Consider the following 18,015-nt stretch of genomic DNA (forward strand, 5'->3'; position numbering starts at 1 on the left):
GGCTTAAATTCAGCTCCAACACAGCGTGTCATTTTCCTTATATGTACAATGAAGACAACAGTATTTATCTTCCACTTAGTAAGGAAAGGTGAGATAATGTAAGAAATGCACTTAGCACAGTCCTTGACATACAGGGGGATCTCGTGGATTTGAATCTCCATTTTTGGAGCCTGACTCCTGGGCCAGAAACTCCTAGCACAGACCTTCAGCACCACGGACAGGTCCACCGAGGGGAAAGTAGGCTGTTGGTGAATTCGGGCTTTTAGCTTCTGGGTCTGAAAAATAATAGTAGCTAAAGGTTATATAGAATTCCTATCCCCAAAACTTTACATATATTAATCCATTAATCCTCACAAGAAATCTAGGACAAAAGTACTGCTTTAGCCTCTATTTTAACACATGAAAAACACTAAGGCAAAATCACTCAGATAGTGGGTGGTAGAGTCAAGACTGGACCCCAGAGAGATTGGCCCGATAGCTCATGCTCTTTGACACTAGGCTTCAGGCTACATACACTGTGTCCGGACCTCAGGATGCCTGTGTTTTCTGAGTTGGGGCGATCTGAATGGGGGAACTGGCAGGACTATTCTTTCATCACCTTACAGTTCATTGTAAGGTGAACTCCCCTTTATTTTGGTTTGGTCCTGGAGGCAGGATCTCAACCAACAAACCTTGTTTCTATCATCACCATCCCAGCGTACTTGGGCCTACTTCTCTTTTCCCTCACATATCTCCCTTCTCTCACCCACCTGCATAGTTGAAGGTGAGGGGAAAAAAGAAAAGAGAGGTGAGTAGAGGAGAAAGGAAGGTTAAGTTCAGAATGGGTAGAAGAGAACTGTAGACGAGAGGTGCAGGAGAGAAAGAGAGCAAGAGAGGAATCTGAGCGAGATGGCGCGGGTTCAGGAGATGGGGAAAAACAGTGTACTAGGAGTGAGTGGGAGAGAGGGGGGAGAAATGAGTTGGAAGGAAGCAAATACAGGAAGTGGGAGAGATAAAAAGGAGAGGAAGCAGTGTAAAGGAGTAAAAATATATATATGGGTACAAGAAGAGAATGTGAAAACTTGGGAAGAAATGTGTTGCAATGGGTGAGGGGGACAGAGAGGAAGGTAAATTGGAGAAATGAGCAGGAAGGTATCAAAGAAGGCCCAAGTTCTATGAAAAAGTGACTGGTGACATTCCTCTCCCAAATGGAGCTGAGATATTGCCCTATCTTGCCTTGTCCTTCCCTGAGGTCTTGGGGTCCAGCAAGGTTAGACGGAGAGCTGAGACGCAATGCCAGCCTATTACAGAATTATGAATTCCCACAAGCTCAAAGGAGCTCTCAGTCCTCCTCTCCATGGTTGCACACCCTCTTTCTCCACTCAGCATGCCCACACTTTTCCATCCTCCTTTTGGCCAGCTCATAACTTGGTATAGGCAAGCCTGTCCTTTGGAGGAGGGAAAGGTAAAACATTGATGCCTCTTTAAAGTTTGTCTTTGCAGGTCATGAGGTGTATCACTCAAATCTTCACTTCTTTTAAGTCAGCTGCAACTTATTTTGTTGCTATCAAGGATCAGGAAGCATTTGCTAAGCATTTATACATGCTTGACATTGTGCCAGGTACTTTTACATACAGAGTCTTGTGTAATCCTCACAGAGACCCCAAGAAGTAGACATTATTAATCTCCAACTTTGCAGGTAAGAAGCTGTGGCCAAAAGAGGTTAAATAATTTATGCAAGACCACGCAGCTAGTAAGTGGGAGAGCAGGCAACCCATTTATTCAGTCTCCAATGCCTTCATTCTTTCTACAAGGAGCTAAAATCATGTCATAATATTGTCTTCAGAAGGGAGGATACATTTTGCCATGAAGTTGGGAAGCTTGAAAGTGAAGTGGTTGAGATCAGGAAAGCCTTGCCTGTAAGAAATGCTTCATTGCCTCAATAGAGGCAGGAATATCACTGGGCCTGATTTATTATCTGGCCTTTTGGGGTTCTGGACAAGTCCCTTTGTTCTGTGCCTTGGTCCTCTTCCCACCCCCACACTCTCCATCAGTAAAGTAAGTTCAAAAGCTTTACAGAACACAGAAGTCTAATCTATGATGAACTCAATGGGGGTTCAAGTTTCCCAGGCTAAGTTTTTAGCTTTGCTCCTACCTTCAGGTTCTCTTCGATAACTTACTCATTGGGGAACCTCCCCAAAACTGCCAGAATAATATTTCCAATTTGGCAAAGTCACCTGCACTATACATTCACAACTTATGCTAATGATTTCTGTCACCAAGAGAAAAAGTCAGAGTTAAATGTTTTTTCATAGACTACTTGCCTTGGGCAAAGCACCATAGTCAGGAAGGTACTTCCCTCAGGGCTGCGGACTGCTCTTGTATAGGTTGTGAACTACAGACTGTACTACAGTCAGAAGGACTGAATGAGTGCTGAAAACTATCCTGGACTCCCTTTACCAATCCACGTGTTCTGGCATGAGGCATCAGTCCAGAAAATGAGGGACCTATTGCTAATGGCTCTGCCCACAGGGGGATCCCTTTCATATTTCACTAGGCAGGGAAGAACATTCTAATTTGCACAGAGGGACAAGAACTGCAGCCCTGTTCTTCCTCTTCATTTAAAAAATTCATTCCCCAGATTTTGCTTCCAGAAATTGTTCTAGTCATGTTGAAGTAACAGGCTTTAGATTTACCTACCCACAAAAGCAAGAAATTATAAAACAACAAAATATATAAAGAAACTGTTTTCAGACATTGGACAAGAGGAAGATAGGATTTTGATTCCTGAGAGAAAGAAAACACATGGATGTGTGCCAAGGTCTGCCTTAATTTTCTGTCTGAGATCAAGTTTCTGATTTTAGTTCGGTGGTGGGGGGGTGTGGATAGGGGAGGGCGGGGGACAGGGTGGTGGTGGGTGGAGCCCCTAATAAAAGTGAAAGTGGTGTTCTCATTGAGTTGAGGAGGCAGAGATTGAAGTATCTGAAATTTGCAAGGAAATGTACCGGTGGGGAGGAAGCTGCCTGGGAGAATACCTGGGCAGGAGTCTACACAGGAGTTTCCCTTAGTTTTTATTTTTTTAAAATTTTAATTGAAATATAGTAGATTTACAATGTTGTGTAGAGCAAAGTGATTCAGTTATATACACACTATAGTTTATTACATGATATTGAATATAGTTCCCCGTGCTTTACAGTAGCAGGTCCTTGTTGTTGATCTATTTTATACCAAGTAGTGTGTATCTATTAATCCTAAACTTCTAATTTATCCCTCCCCAATTTTTCCCTTTGGTAACCATAATTTTGCTTTCTGTGTCTGTGAATCTGTTTCTGTTTTATAAATAAGTTCATCTGTATCTTTTTTTTTTTAGATTCCACAAATAAGTGAAATTATATGATATTTGTCTTTCTCTGTCTGACTTACTTTACTTACTATGATAATCTCTAGGTCCATCCATGCTACTGCAAATGGAATTATTTCATTCTTTTTTTTTTTGTGACTGGGTGATAGTCCAATAGTCTATCTAGCTATAGAACATCTTCTTTATCCATTTACTTATTGACAGACATTTAGGTTGCTCCCATGTCTTGGCTATTATGAATTGTGCTGCTGTGAACATTGGGGGTTCATGTATCTTTTTGAATTAGGGTTTATGTCTTTTCTAGACATATGTCCAGGAGTGTGATTGCTAGGTCATATGGTAACTGTATAAAATAAAATATTTTTTAAATATTTGATTAACATAAAAGAAGGCAAGAAAAAGTAGCAGAGGAATAAAGAAAATGATAAAATGAAGAAAACAATAGGCAGATAGTAGACTTTAATTCAAGTATATAAGTAATTACATTAAATATAGTTTTATATCCAATAGAAATGCAGGAGATTTTCATTTTTATTTTAAAAAAGTGTTTCTTATTTATTTACTTGGCTGTGCCAGGTCTTGGTTGTGTCATGAGAGCTCTTAGTTGTGGCATGTAGGATCCAGTTCCCTGACCAGGGACTGAGCCAGGGCCCCCTGCGTTGGCACGAGGCGTCTAAGCCACTGGGCCGCCAGAGGCGTCCTTGTAGAGATTTTTAGACCAGTTTAAAAGAGACCTAACTATGTGACAGCTACAGAAACCTCTACACAGAGGCAAAGACACAGATACACTGGAAGGAAAAGGATGTAAAAATACACAATGGAAATGGTGAGCGCAAGAAAGCTGCTGTGTGGCTATTTTAATATCAGACAAAGTAAGTTACAAGATAAGAATTGTTAGCTAGAGATGAAGACTTTCCTAATGATGAAAACAAAAAGGCTAATTCAGCAGATAAACATTGTGTCTTCACTGAATAATGGGGCTATAATACATATGAAACAAAAACTGATGTAAATAAAAGAACTCTTCAAGCCAACAATATTAGATTTTAACGCTCTCCTCTCAGTTATTGATGGAAAATGCAGACTAATCAGCAAGGATATGGGAGATTCAAATGACACTAACTACCAGCTTGACCTAAACAACTGCAACATACACATTCTTTTCATGTGCATAGAGAACACTGACCTAGAACTCACATTGGCTATAAAATAATAATAATAAGTATTATTATTATATTATTATATATTATTATTATTATAGTAATAATAAGTATCAGTAAATTTTAGAACAGTGAGAGTTTATATATGTTTTCTTATACTAAAAAGGGATAAATTTGAATTCACTAAAAATAAAATATCTTGAAATATTCCAAATATTTGGAAATTATACAACATATTTCTAAATAATCTATGGGTGAAAGAGGAAATTATAAGAAAAATTAGAAAATATTTCAAATGGAATGATAACAAAGAACACAGAATTTCAAAATGTGTAGGATATAGATAAAGAGGTTCTTGGAGAGAAATTTATACCTTTAAGTACTTATTCTAGAAATGAAGAAAGATTTTAGGTTAAGAATAAAATTTCTACCTTAAGAAAAAAGGTCATAAAGGAAGGTGAATAAATACAGATGTGAAAAACAATGAAATATGCCACAAACAACAGAGAATACTAATAAAACCAAACAGTAGTTCTTTGAAAAGATTAATACAATTGATAATCCCTCAGAGATGCCGATCAAGAAAAAGGAGAAAAACCATCGAATACAATAGAAAATAAGCAGATTCATAGATACAGAGAACAAACTAGTGGTTAGCAGTGGGAGGAGGGAAGCAGGAGGGGCAATATAGAGGTAGGGGTAATAACAGGTTCAAACTGCTAATATTACATATAAAATTAGCTACAGGGATGTATTGTACAACATGGAGAACATAACCAATATTTTATTATATCTATAAGTATAATATAAGTTTTAAAATTGTGAATCATTCTATCATACACCTGAACCTTACATAATATTGCATATCAACTATACTTCAATAAATAAGAGAAAGGAGACAATACAAGTTATCCACATCAGGACTGCAAACAGACATACCACTATAGATCTTACAGACATTAAAAGATTATTATTAGCAACTTTCTGCCAATATATTCAACATATATAAAACAGACAACGAAAAAACTGACACAAGATGAAACTGTATCTGGATAGCCCTCTGTGTATCAAAAAAAGGAGTTTGTTTTCAAAAACCTTCTCAAGATAAAACTTCAGGCCTGGGTAAATTCATAAGTCAGTTCAATCAAAGGTTAAGAAATAGTACCAATCTTACACAAACTCTTTCAGAATATAGAGGAATAGGCTTTACTTTCCAATTCACTTTATGAGACCAACGTTACTCTGCAGTACCAAAACAAGTCAAGGATATTAGAATGAAAAAAAAAGAAAAAACAACCCTGCAGATCAGCATCTCTCATGAGGTGGATCATAGAATAAAGCATCAAAGCCAACATTAAAAATTTCTAGAAAAAAACAAAAAACTTAGACAGAAACTTTGACACCTAAGAGTAAGCAGTGATTTCTTAGGACATAAGAAGGACTGATTTATAAAAGAAAAAAGTTGATGAAATAAATTTCATCAAAATTAATAACTTCTGCTGATCAAAAATACTGTTAAGAAAATGTAGAGCAAACTATAGGTTGGGAGAAGAATAAAAACAATACATATATATGACAAATATATCCAGAATATGTAAAGAATGTTTGCACATCCAGAATAAGAACATAAGCATTTCAGTAAAAATGGAGAAATATTTGGATAAACACTTTTCAAAATTGTAGCATGCACAGGTCTTTTTTTTTTCCTTACCCCAAAGTGCATGTTCTTAAACATTTCATTCTATTTTGGGGGCTGAGCTGAGGTTTGAACAAAGTCTGGTACCCATTATCCCACCCAGCCATTCCCCTGCCCATATCATAATCAACAGGTAGCTCACAGTCTGAAGCAGCAGTGGAGGGATGAGCTGGTAGAACCTCACGCTATGCTTCAGCATAAAGGAAGGCCCAGGGGCTCCGAGGGCCAAGAGGAGGGGCTGGCCCCAACCTAGTGAGCCGTTCCAGGGGGGCTTTCAGAAGAAGGAAGAAGGGCATACTCCAGAAGATTGAGATCATCCCCCTCCATCCTTCTGCACCTTGGGTCCACATCACTTCAGGGTGGTGTACAACAATCTCCCTAGGTCAGGGAACTGTTATATGATTCCTGACTGGTGAGATGGACAAGACAGGACAAAATCTTGGCTGCTACCCTTCTCCTTTTCCTTCAGCCTCCCATTCCCTTATCTTGGACTAGTTAATGTGCATCCATAAGAGGACAGTGCCCTTTCCTTCCACTGAACTATGAGGGGAAGAACTGAGAAAAATGATGTCAGATAGATTTGCTGTTGTTCAGTCACTCAGTCTTGTCCAACTCTTTGCGACCCCATGGACTGCAGGACGCCAGGCCTCTCTGCCCCTCACTGTCTACCGGGATTTGCCCAAACTCATATCCGTTGAATCAGTGATGCCATCCAATCATCTCATCTTCTGTCATCCCCTTCTCTTCCTGCCTTCAATCTTTCCCAGCACCACGTGGAAAGGATCTTTCCAGGGTCTTTTCCAATGAGTCAGTTCTTCAAGTGGCATCAGGTGGCCAAAGTATTGGAGCTTCGGCTTCAGCATCAGTCCTTGCAATGAACATTCAGGGTTGATTTCCTTTAGGATGGACCGGTTTGATCTCCTTACTGTCCAAGGGACTCTCAAGAGTCTTCTCCAGTACCACAGCTCGAAAGCATCAATTCTTCAGTGCTCAGTCTTTTTTATTTTCCAGCACTCACATCCGTACATGATTACTGGAAAAACCATAGCTTTGACTGCTGCTGCTAAGTCCCTTCAATCACGTCCAACTCTGTGTGATCCCATAGACGGCAGCCCACCAGGCTCCCCCGTCCCTGGGATTCTCCAGGCAAGAACACTGGAGTGGGTTGCCATTTCCTTCTCCAATGTGTGAAAGTGAGAAGTGAAAGTGAAGTCGCTCAGTCGTGTCTGACTCTTAGCGATCCCATGGACCACAGCCTACCAGGCTCCTCCATCCATGGGATTTTCCAGGCAAGCGTACTGGAGTGGGGTGCCATTGCCTTCTCCGATAGCTTTGACTAGATGGACCTTTTTTGGCAGAGTAATGGCTCTGCTTTTTAATATGCTGTCTAGGTTGGTCATTGCTTTTCTTCCAAGGAGCGAGCGTCTTTTAATTTTATGGCTGCAGACACCATCTGCAGTGATTTTGAAGCCCAGAAAAATAAAGTCTGTCACTGTTTCCGTTGTTTCCCCATCTACTTGCCACAAAGTGATGGGACCGGATGCCATGATCTTTGCTTTTGAATGTTGTTTTAAGCCAACTTTTTCACTCTCCCCTTTCATCTTCATCCAGAGGCTCTTTAGTTCCTCTTCACTTTCTGCCATAAGAGTGGTGTCATCTGCGTATCTGAGGTTATTGATACTTCTCCCACAATCTTGATATACCCTAGGAAAAAATCCATCCTCTCCTTTATCTCTCTTGACCACTCTGTCTCAGGGAGGCTGTGTGGGAGGGATGGAAGGCTGGGACGTACCCTCAGACATCCTCTGCTCCGGCACAGGAGCTAAGGCATATGCCCCAGGAGGAGCAATGTTGGATGAGAATCAATGAAAGCAAACATGGAGGAAGGAAGGTCAAGGAAGGCAGATGAAGATTGGAGGGCTTCCTGGAGGAGGCGGGGCTTGTAGAGTAGGGAGGAATTTTTTTTTTTCTTTTCTCCTGATACATATATTTTTTCTCTAGTTGGGTCTTCGGTGTTGTGTGCGGGCTTTCTCTAGTCTTGGTGAGCAAGGGCTCCTCTTTAGTTGTGGTGCACAGGCTTCTCATCTCAGTGGCTTCTCTTGTTGCGGAGCACGGGCTCTAGGGCACGGGCTCAGTAGTTTTGGCACATGGACATAGTTGATCTGTGGCATGTGGGATCTTCCTGGACCAGGGATCAGACTAGTGTTACCCTTCATTACAAGGCAGATTCTTAACCACTGGACCACCCAGGAAGCCCCCTTTATTATTATTTATTGTGTAAATGTAGGCATAATTGTAGAGAACACAAACATTTACTTGCAGTAAATAGCATTTAAAAAAGGACAAATTCTTACAATCTCATTGTAGTAAAACATGTTGAATCAAGAGTGGGAAGTATTTTTTTAATTGAATTTTAATTGGGGGATAATTGCCTTACAGTGGTGTGTTGGCTTCTGCCATACGACAGTGTGAATCAGCCCCTAGTTACCTAAAGCCCCTCCCCCAGGCCCTCCTTCCCCCCTCCACTGCCCCCTGCACATCCCACCCCTCTAGTCTACACAGAGCACTGGGCTGGGCTCCCTGTCCTATACGACAGCTTCGAGAGTGGGAAGGATTTGGATGGGAGGAGGGTCCTGGGGGGCACTTGCACATACATGCTCAGTTGCTAAATCTTGTCTGACTCCTTGAGACCCCATGGACTGTAGCCTGCCAGGCTTCTCTGCCCATGCGGCTCTCCCAGCAAGAATACTGAAGCGGGTTGCAATTTCCTTCTCCAGGGGATCTTCCCCACCCAGGGATCGAAACTGTGTCTCTTGTGTCTCCTTTTATTGGCAGGCAGATTCTTTACCAATGAGCCACCTGGGAATTCCGGGGGGCGGGGGCCGGGGGGGGGCATTGTGGGTAGTACTAATTATGTAACAAAGTATTACATTTAATTACTAATAACAAATTATTATTTGTCTCTATGGAGTATTTATGTTCCTTTTGCCCCTCAGTCTTTGACCAAGGTAAGCGCTTTATTGGAGAAGGAAATGGCAACCCAATCCAGTACTCTTGCCTGGAGAATCCCAGGGACAGAGGAGCCTGGTGGGCTGCCATCTATGTGGTTGCACAGAGTCAGACATGACTGAAGGGACTTAGCAGCAGCAGCAGCAGCAGCAAGCGCTTTATATGAACACATATTTTCATTTCAAGAGGGCCAGTGGAATTGAGATGAACAAAGGCACCTTCCTCTCCGTGGTAGCCCAGGGCAGTCTCCAGCATGCACATGCAGGTGGGCACACAGAATCCAGACTGAGATGCTCAGGGGTGGAGGTCGGGAGCTGAGTCTCACACATTTCCTTAGCAGTGATCTTGTTCATTTACATAAATTGGTATAAGCACATTGGCCTTTGGGCACCATATAATTGTTTGAACTTTCAGAGGAAAAGGGCGCGGGGTGGGCAAGCTGGGGGACAGTGAGTGTCCCCTCTCTGGCGGTAGCCTGTGGAGGGCCACACATGTCTAGCTTAGAACTCTCCATCAGTTAGATGACCCACTCTCACCCATGTCTGCTGGGGTCCGGCGCTGCACTTGAAAGCAACCTGTAAGGCTTGATGTATGGCCCATTACCTTGCTGGGAGGCACCACTCACACGGATGAACCGATTGAAGAGCTGACCTGGATCACAGCAGAATATTGGAGATGTGATGTGATGCTGAACGCAGGGCAAGGGCCTTGTGTTCCCAGGCTGTGTGCTGGGAGCCTAGGCGGATGTGGTGGGATAGCCTCCTTCCCTGCCTCCCCCTGATTTGTTTCATGCATACTGGACTTCAGGCAAGAGTTCATTCAAACCTGTTTTTTTTTTTTTTGAGGAAACATTGCTAGTAGAGTCCTTTAGAGGTGCTGGGTTGATGCAATTGGTTGCAGGGCTCCCGAAGATCCTGAAGGAATTGGGAAACAGGGAACTGGGGTGGGGGGTGGTGTCCGTGCAGATGTCTCCAAGTGGGGGGCTTGAGCAAAGTGAGTCCTCAACCTCCCCATGCCCAGCACAAGGAATTCCATTTCCCACAAGCATGCAACATGCTCAAACTCTTAATAATAATAAAAAAAAACTCTTAGTTTTCCCAGGTAGGGGCTTCCACAGACTTCCCAGGTGGTGCTAGTGGTAAAGAACCCACCTGTTAATGCAGGTATACATAAGAGACACAGGTTCAATCCCTGGTTGGGAAGATCCTCTGGGAGGACAAGGCATCCCACTCCAGTATTCTTGTTTGGAGAATCCCATGGGCAGAGGAGCCTGGCAGGCTGCAATTCATGGGGTTGCAAAGAGTTGGACAGGACTGAAATGACTTAGCATGCAAGCCCATAAGGGGGCTTCCACTGTGGCGGTCCTGGGGGCTGGAGCCAACGCTTAGGGGGAAGGCTGGAGATGGTCGCCGAACCACCGAGGGGGATCTCACCTGATCTTCAAGAAGGGAAGCAAGATAACAGGGCCTGGGCCAAGGGCCAGCCTTTATCCAGACCACAGTCTCCCTGCTCTGGGCGGTGAGGACCCCTGAATCAGAGGCACCCCTCCCCCCATCCGTCGGGAGCACTGCTGGAAGCACCTGCCGCCTCACTCCCTGTCGCTCATCAGCTTTGGAGCAATCAGTCTGCTACTTAACACTTAACTAGGCAAGGCACGCCAGCAGCCGCCCCCCATTTGTCTTTGTTAGCGCTCACCGGGCACGGGTGTGGGGATCTCCGGGCCACCTCCCTGCCACGCTGCACCTGGGCCCACTGTGCAATCACTCAGCCTCCACAATCACCAGCAGGGCATGTCGGAGGGGCTCACCTGGCCGCTAAGTCAGCGCCACAGGGCCCCGGGGGCATGGCCCGCGTGCCAGGGGAGCTCTGCGGAGGGGCCCCAGGCAGAAACCCACCCTGCTGTCTGTGTCCTCACGTGCAGACTCGTGGGCGCACGTGCAGTGTGGCGAGTTCACTTAGTAAACGCTGGCTGCTGAAAGGCGGGGGCACCACCACCCTCCCCTCGGAGCCCACAGCCTGGCGGGTAAGGCAGACCCGTCCACGGAGGCTTCCCAGCGAGGCAGCCAGTGTCCGAACAGAAGTGGGCACTCAGCCTTGTTACAGCGGAGGTCTCCTCTCACCCTGCCAGGCAAGGGCAGGAAAGGCCTCTGGGACTGGGATGTGTGGGAGAAATCTAGGCCATCAAAGGGTAGGCAGCGGGCCACTGAGGCTGCCAAAGGGAATGAGCTACGGAAGCAGCCTTTGCAAAGGCCCAGGGATCGGAAAGATCAGACTGAGCTGGGGGAATCTCAGGTGGATAGGCCTGGCTGGAGTATGATTAGACTGTTGTGTATCTATTATTTAGGTGTCAACAATCCATCCCTATCTCTTCTTTTGTTCTCTTTTTAAAAAAAACTTTTTTATTTTTAATTGGGGGGCAATTGCTTTACAATGCTGTGTTGGTTTCTGCCATACATCAACATGAATCAGCCGTAGGTATATATATGTCCCCTCCCTCTTAGGTCTCCCTCCTGTCACCCACACCATCCCACCCCTCTAGGTTGTCGCAGATCACCCTCTTGTTCTCTCTTTATGGATCTACCTACACTTTCATTGCCATCCTTCCGATTAGCTGTTATTTGTTTATCTTTCATCCATTCATTCATGCCTGCATGCATCCATCCATCTCTTCATGTCATGTTCCAAAGCAGATCTGTCTTCAAAGAGCTCTCTCAACTGACACAGTGCCTGACACTTCACTGTTAGGGATGAATTTCTGCCTTAAGCACTAATGTCTCTCAGCACTTTTAACAAGTGCATGACCCAAGGAGAGGCAACAGAAATCACAGACACATCACCCTGCATGATGTTGCTTAAATCACACATCTCTTTCATGGTCAGGTCCTGGGACTTGCAGATAAGTATCGGTTAAGCTAGCGGGTGGGTGCAGGGAGGCCCAAGCACAGAGGGCTAGGCCCACTATTGAGGATTTGCTGTTGGTATGATCCTGTCCCCAGGACCAGCCTTCCCCTGACTATAAGCTCCATGGAGGCAAGAGGAGGCGATTCTATCTGTCCATTTATTACAGTGATGGTACACAGTACAGACTCAGTGAATAATCTGAATGAATGACAAAGGAACCCTTGTGCAAGCTATTGTGTACCCTCTGCCAAAGCTGCTACTACCCTGGCATACCAGTGCTGGCCTTAGAAACCATGTGGGGCCCAGACCTCATAGGTTTGGGTTCATAAATATATGGCCTTGAGCGACAATTTAGCCACTTGCCAGCTATGCAATTTGAATAGGATACATAACCTCGCTGGAGTTCAGTTTTTTCAGTTGTAAAACGAGACCAATAGCTTGTATTTGTGGGATCAAATGATATCGTAATTTTTCCGGAACTACAAAACATTGTACACCATAGCCATTGTTAGTCTGCTTTGCTTGTGAAAAGAAGGCAAGACTTATCAGAAGACCTTTTGCTTCCCCCAAGGAGGAGGAAAAATTACAGAAAATATCAGACACTTCTAGATTTGTGGTATACCTCTTTTCAGAGTTGTCCTCTTATCATACTGGAAAGTTCTATGCCCTTTATTTAAAGAGTAATTCCTTTATAGCCCTCAGTGCAAAACATTTCCAATGTAGTGACTGGAATTTCATCGTTAAAGATTCAAATTTTTAGGCAAGACCCTTAAGAGACGTTTTGTTAGTCTGATACAAGTGTCCTTCTTGGAGGGCTGTATCTTGGGTTTTTACGCTAACACCTGGAAGTGTGTATATGTTACATGTGATATCCCCTCCCCAATACACACACTTCTCAGGTGGTGCAGTGGAAAAGAATCCGCTTGTAATGCAGCAGACTCAGGTTCAATCCCTGACTTGGGAAGACCCCCTGGAGTAGGAATTGGCAATCCACTCCAGTATTCTTGCCTGGAAAATTCCAGGGACAGAGGAGCCTGGTGGACTACAGTCCATGGGGTTACAAAGAGCTGGACATGACTGATCACACACACACATAACACGCACACACACACAGAGACATTCTGCTGCTTACAATCAAAGCTTCAGACACACGCCGTGTTTGGCTGGAATTTCTGTTTCTCTCTGTTGACTCCCTAAATCTGGGAAGTGCTTGATTTTTACATCTGTTGTCTTATTTGGCCCCCGCAAGTGAGCTAGGATGTAGATGCATTTTCACAGTGGAGTGGGCCCATCCTCAAAGGACCTTGCTCTTTCAGGATCATCTTTAAGAATCTTCCCCTCTTGCTTCCCCTTGGCCCTGGTGAATGCTGGGGAAAACCCAGGATGCTCTGCCCCTCTGCCTTGCCCCCAGCCCCACTACTGACAGTTCAAATTGGGCGACTCACGCTGCTGCCAAACTTCAAGGTATCTTTGTATTGAGCTCATCAAAAAGCAAACACTCAGGCACTTGAATAAGATAAGCAATTTGTGGCTTTGTAAAAAGTCAATGCAATTCAATTTAGACCTCTTAAGGAGTGCTGCTGCCTCTCACATTTATTGTTTCCTTGTATAACCTGCTCCATCGAAGGGACTGCAGATTTGTCTTCTGTTTGCGAAGTGGGATGAAGTCCCTGGAATGAGTGACCTTCAAGAGAAGCACAAAACTTACAAATGAAGCTGTCGCCGAGAAACCTCACTCTTGCCTCAGCTCACAGATTTCTTTCTTTATATAGATTTGATTTTCCAAATGGCAGATTACAAAACTAGCTATTTTTTCCTCCCAAACACAAACACTTTAATTTCTTGTCTTTTTTCCCCCCTTTAACCAAGAATGATGTTTTTAAAATGCAATCCTCACTCTAATCTTTACCACCTCTGAAAGGCTCCATTTTTTTCACCCATGAAGGCATCTCTGGTGCCGAGTGGAGCCCCCCAGAACATGTGCTTTTGTTCTCTTAGCCTTCTCGGAGGTGGATTTTTTTTTTTCTGGTTTTTGTTTTTCTTTTTGTCATAGAACAAATTGCTCATGGCTTCTTTTGATTCTTTGTTGGTTTATTTAGAGAATAGGATCAGTTTAGTCCCACCTTGTCAAATAAATCCAAGACACATGAGAATGATAGTATTAATAATAATGATAGTAGCAGTAATACTGTTAATGATTACCTGTTCAGTGCCAAGCACTGAAACATGGTGTTTCACATGTGCTTTTTTGATTAATTCCTGCAACAGCCCACGAGGTAGGTATTGCCACCTCACTGTGTTGATGAGGCTCAGAGAGGTTATGGAAATTTCCCAAGGTCACACAGCTAGTGAATGCCAAAGCTGAAGGTCAAACCCGTGCCTGGCTGAATCCTGAGCACAACTCCTGGGTCCCAAGTATTTTCCAGATACTGCTTCCTGTTTCCATTCCTTAAGCGTCAATTGTGAGAGCTTCTCATTGTACATTTTCCCATGTAGACTCTTTTTCTTTCTTTTTATTGGAGTGTAGTTGATTTACAATGTGTTAGTTTCTGGTGTATAGCAAAATGATTCAGTTATATTTATGTATTCTTTTTAGGATTCTTTTCCCTTATAGGTTATTACAAGATATTGAATATAGTTCCTTGGGCTTTACAGTAAGTAGGTCCTTGTTGGTCCTATTTTACATTTAGTAGTGTGTATATAGGGCTTCCCTAGCGGCTCAGTGGTAAAGAATCTGCCTGCAATGCAGGAACCGCCGGAGATGCCAGGTTCAATTCCTGGGTCAGGAAGATCCCCTGGAGGAGGCCATGGCAACTCACTCCAGTATTCTTTCCTAGAGAATCCCATGGACAGAGGAGCACAGCAGACTACAGTCCATGGGGTTGCACAGAGTCAGACATGACTGAAGCGACTTAGCACGCATGCACACAGCATGCATATACTAATTCCGAACTCTTAATTTATCCCTCCCTTCTCTTTCTTCTTTGGCAAACATAAGTTTGTTTTCTATGTCTGTGGGTCTATTCCTCTTTTGGATATAAATTCATTTGTATCACTTTTTAAGGTTTTTTTTTACATATAAGATGTATCATTTGATATCTGTCTCTGTCTGGCTTCACTTGGTGTGATAATCTCTAGGTCCATCTATGTTGCTGAAGATGGCGTTATTTTATTCTTTTTTTATGGCTGAAGAATATCCCATTGTATGTATGTACCGCATCTTCCTTATCCATTCATCTGTTGATGGACACTTAGGCAGCTCTCAGGTCTTGGCTATTGTAAATAGTGCTGCTATAAATACTGGGGTGCATGTATTTTTTCAAATTGTGATTTTCTCTGGATGGATGTCAGGACTGGGATTGCAGGATCATATGGTAGCCCCATTTTTTGGTTTTTAAGGAACTTCCATACTGTTCTCCCTAGGGCTGTGCCAATTTACATTCCCACTGATAGTGAAGGGGAGTTGCTTTTTCTCCACATTCTCTCCAGCATTTATTACTTGTGCACTTTTTGATGATGGCCATTCTGATTGATGTGGGGTGATACCTCATTGTAGTTTGGATTTGGATTTGTCTAATAATGGGCTTCCCCGGTGGCTCAGACAGTAAAGGGTTTGCCTGCAGTGCAGGAGACCCGAGTTCGATCCCTGGGTCAGGAAGATCCCCTGGAGAAGGAAATGGCAATCCACTCCAGTACTCTTGCCTGGAGAAGCCCATCGACTGAGGAGCCTGGCAGGTTGCAGTCCATGGTGTCGCAAAGAGTCGGACATGACTGAGCGACTTCACTTTCAATAATTGGGCTTCCCTGGTAGCTCAGTTGGTAAAGGCTTTGCATGCAATGTAGGAGACCTGGGTTCAGTCCTTGGGTGGAGAAGATCCCCTGGAGAAGGGAATGGCTACCCCCTCCAGTATTCTTGCCTGGAGAATTCCATGGACAGAGGAGCCTGGCAGATTGCAGTCCATGGTGTCACAAAGAGTCAGACATGACTGAGCAACTAAGCATTCATCCATTCAATAATTAGCAGTGCTTAGCATCATTCCATGTGCCTGTCTTCTTTGGAGAAATGTCTACTTAGATCTTCTACCCATTTTTTGATTGGGTTATGTTTTATATTGAGCTATATGAGCTACTCGTATATTTTGGAGGTTAATCCCTTGTCGGCTGCATTGTCTGCACCATATAAGATCTCTCCTTGGCCCATATTCCTTGGCATTAAAAGCACCCTTCCTTGAAGAGTTCAAGGGAGCAAAAGGTGACGTTTATGAAGCTTCATTTGATTTCATTGTCATTTGTCTCAGTTAAAGGCTTCTGCATCATTCTTAGTATTGAAACTGTTGCTGACATGTTTTCACCTAGCTTTAGAAGCTTCCTTTCCTCCCTTTCATCACCTTTGTGGAAGACCCATCAACTACGTTCTCTCCCCCAGTCACCCCTGGCTCCCTCTTGGCCTTAGGAAAACCATGGGACTTGTAGTTGTACCCCAATACATGGGAGTAGCCCCTGGGAAAAGGAGAATGTTGTGGCCATACTTTAGGCCCAAGAATCCTGACTCCAAGTTGAATGTGGAAAAGCAGGTCTTCCTGCCTGGGTTCAGAAGGTCCCCTATTCTCATCCCCCACCTTCCCAGAACACCAGGAGATTCAAACACTGAAGTACCAGGCCTCCCAAGGAGACCAAAAGGTTACAGCAGAACACCATCTGGGGGCGGGGGGCGGGGGAACAGAAAATGCTGGGGTGTGAACTTTGATCCCTCTCTGGCTACCTTTTATTTGAGCCAAACACAGACCAGGCACCTCTAACTGAGCTGCATAACCGAATCTCAGTCTTGCCTCTCCTCACAGGTGCCACGGCTCTTTGCCCTGTGAGAGGGTGATAACTCATAATTGTCCTAATACACTGCTGCTTTCCCACTGATTCTACCCAAATACTGTGTATCACGCAGCATCCGATTGCCACTGTTTTATTTTCATTGCATTTATTTTTAAAGTTACTTTCTATTTAGGGAAGATGATGTTTGTTTTCCATGAAGGACAGTGATCTGACGTTTTACGCTTTTTGATGTATTTAAGCAAGAATGGACAGTCCGTTTAAAAATACGATGTGATATTGTAATACAGATGTTAGGAGGGAATAAAAATAGTAGTGCAGGTGTAGAAATGACTGCAAGTGGGGCCAGTGACCTGTGTAATTCTGAGGAGTAAAATTGAAGATAGCACAATCAATCTGAAACAAAATGCCGCAGTTATAGAACTAAGGTAGTGGCGGTGGGGCGGGGGACTTTTTGGGCGTGTTTGGATCAAATGAGCAGTGAGTTGTAGGGAGTTATCCTGGTAATACATTCTCTCTCCAGGAGCTGGCTGACTGCCTCTCTCTCTCCTGGCTGACTGCCACGTGGCTCCAGCCCAGCCCTGGGCACATATGCAGGAAACTTTAATGTATGAAGCATCTCTGAACTCTGGAACCAGAAGCAGGAGGGCTCCTGGCCACGTGGACGGCTCCTCCTCATGACGAGGCCACCCACCTCGGCCCCTTACCCAGTGGTTTCCATCTGGGCCCTGAGTAGGAATTCTGTGGACTCTAGGAAGCCTCGGCAATGTCTGTCCAGTTATCTTTCTTGGCTGGACTGGTGTGGAGACCGTGATGACTGTCACACAGGGGACAGGCCCGTGGGGAGAAGGAAGACAAGGCCAGGCTGTCTTCCTGTGTCTCACATTTGAAGGACTCACACATTCAGCTGATGGACTGAAAGGAGAATTTTTAAGGAGGAAACGTAAATAAGTGTCAACGTTTGAAGCAGGGCCAGGCAGGATAAAAGCAGAGAGACACACAGAGGCTGTGTTTATCAACATGTGGGGCTATAACAACTTGTCAGTTTTTGATTAATCAAAATACTAGTCATACTAGGAAAA

The sequence above is a fragment of the Cervus canadensis genome, chromosome 15 (assembly GCF_019320065.1).
Source record: "Cervus canadensis isolate Bull #8, Minnesota chromosome 15, ASM1932006v1, whole genome shotgun sequence".
Classification (NCBI taxonomy): Eukaryota; Metazoa; Chordata; class Mammalia; order Artiodactyla; family Cervidae; genus Cervus; species Cervus canadensis.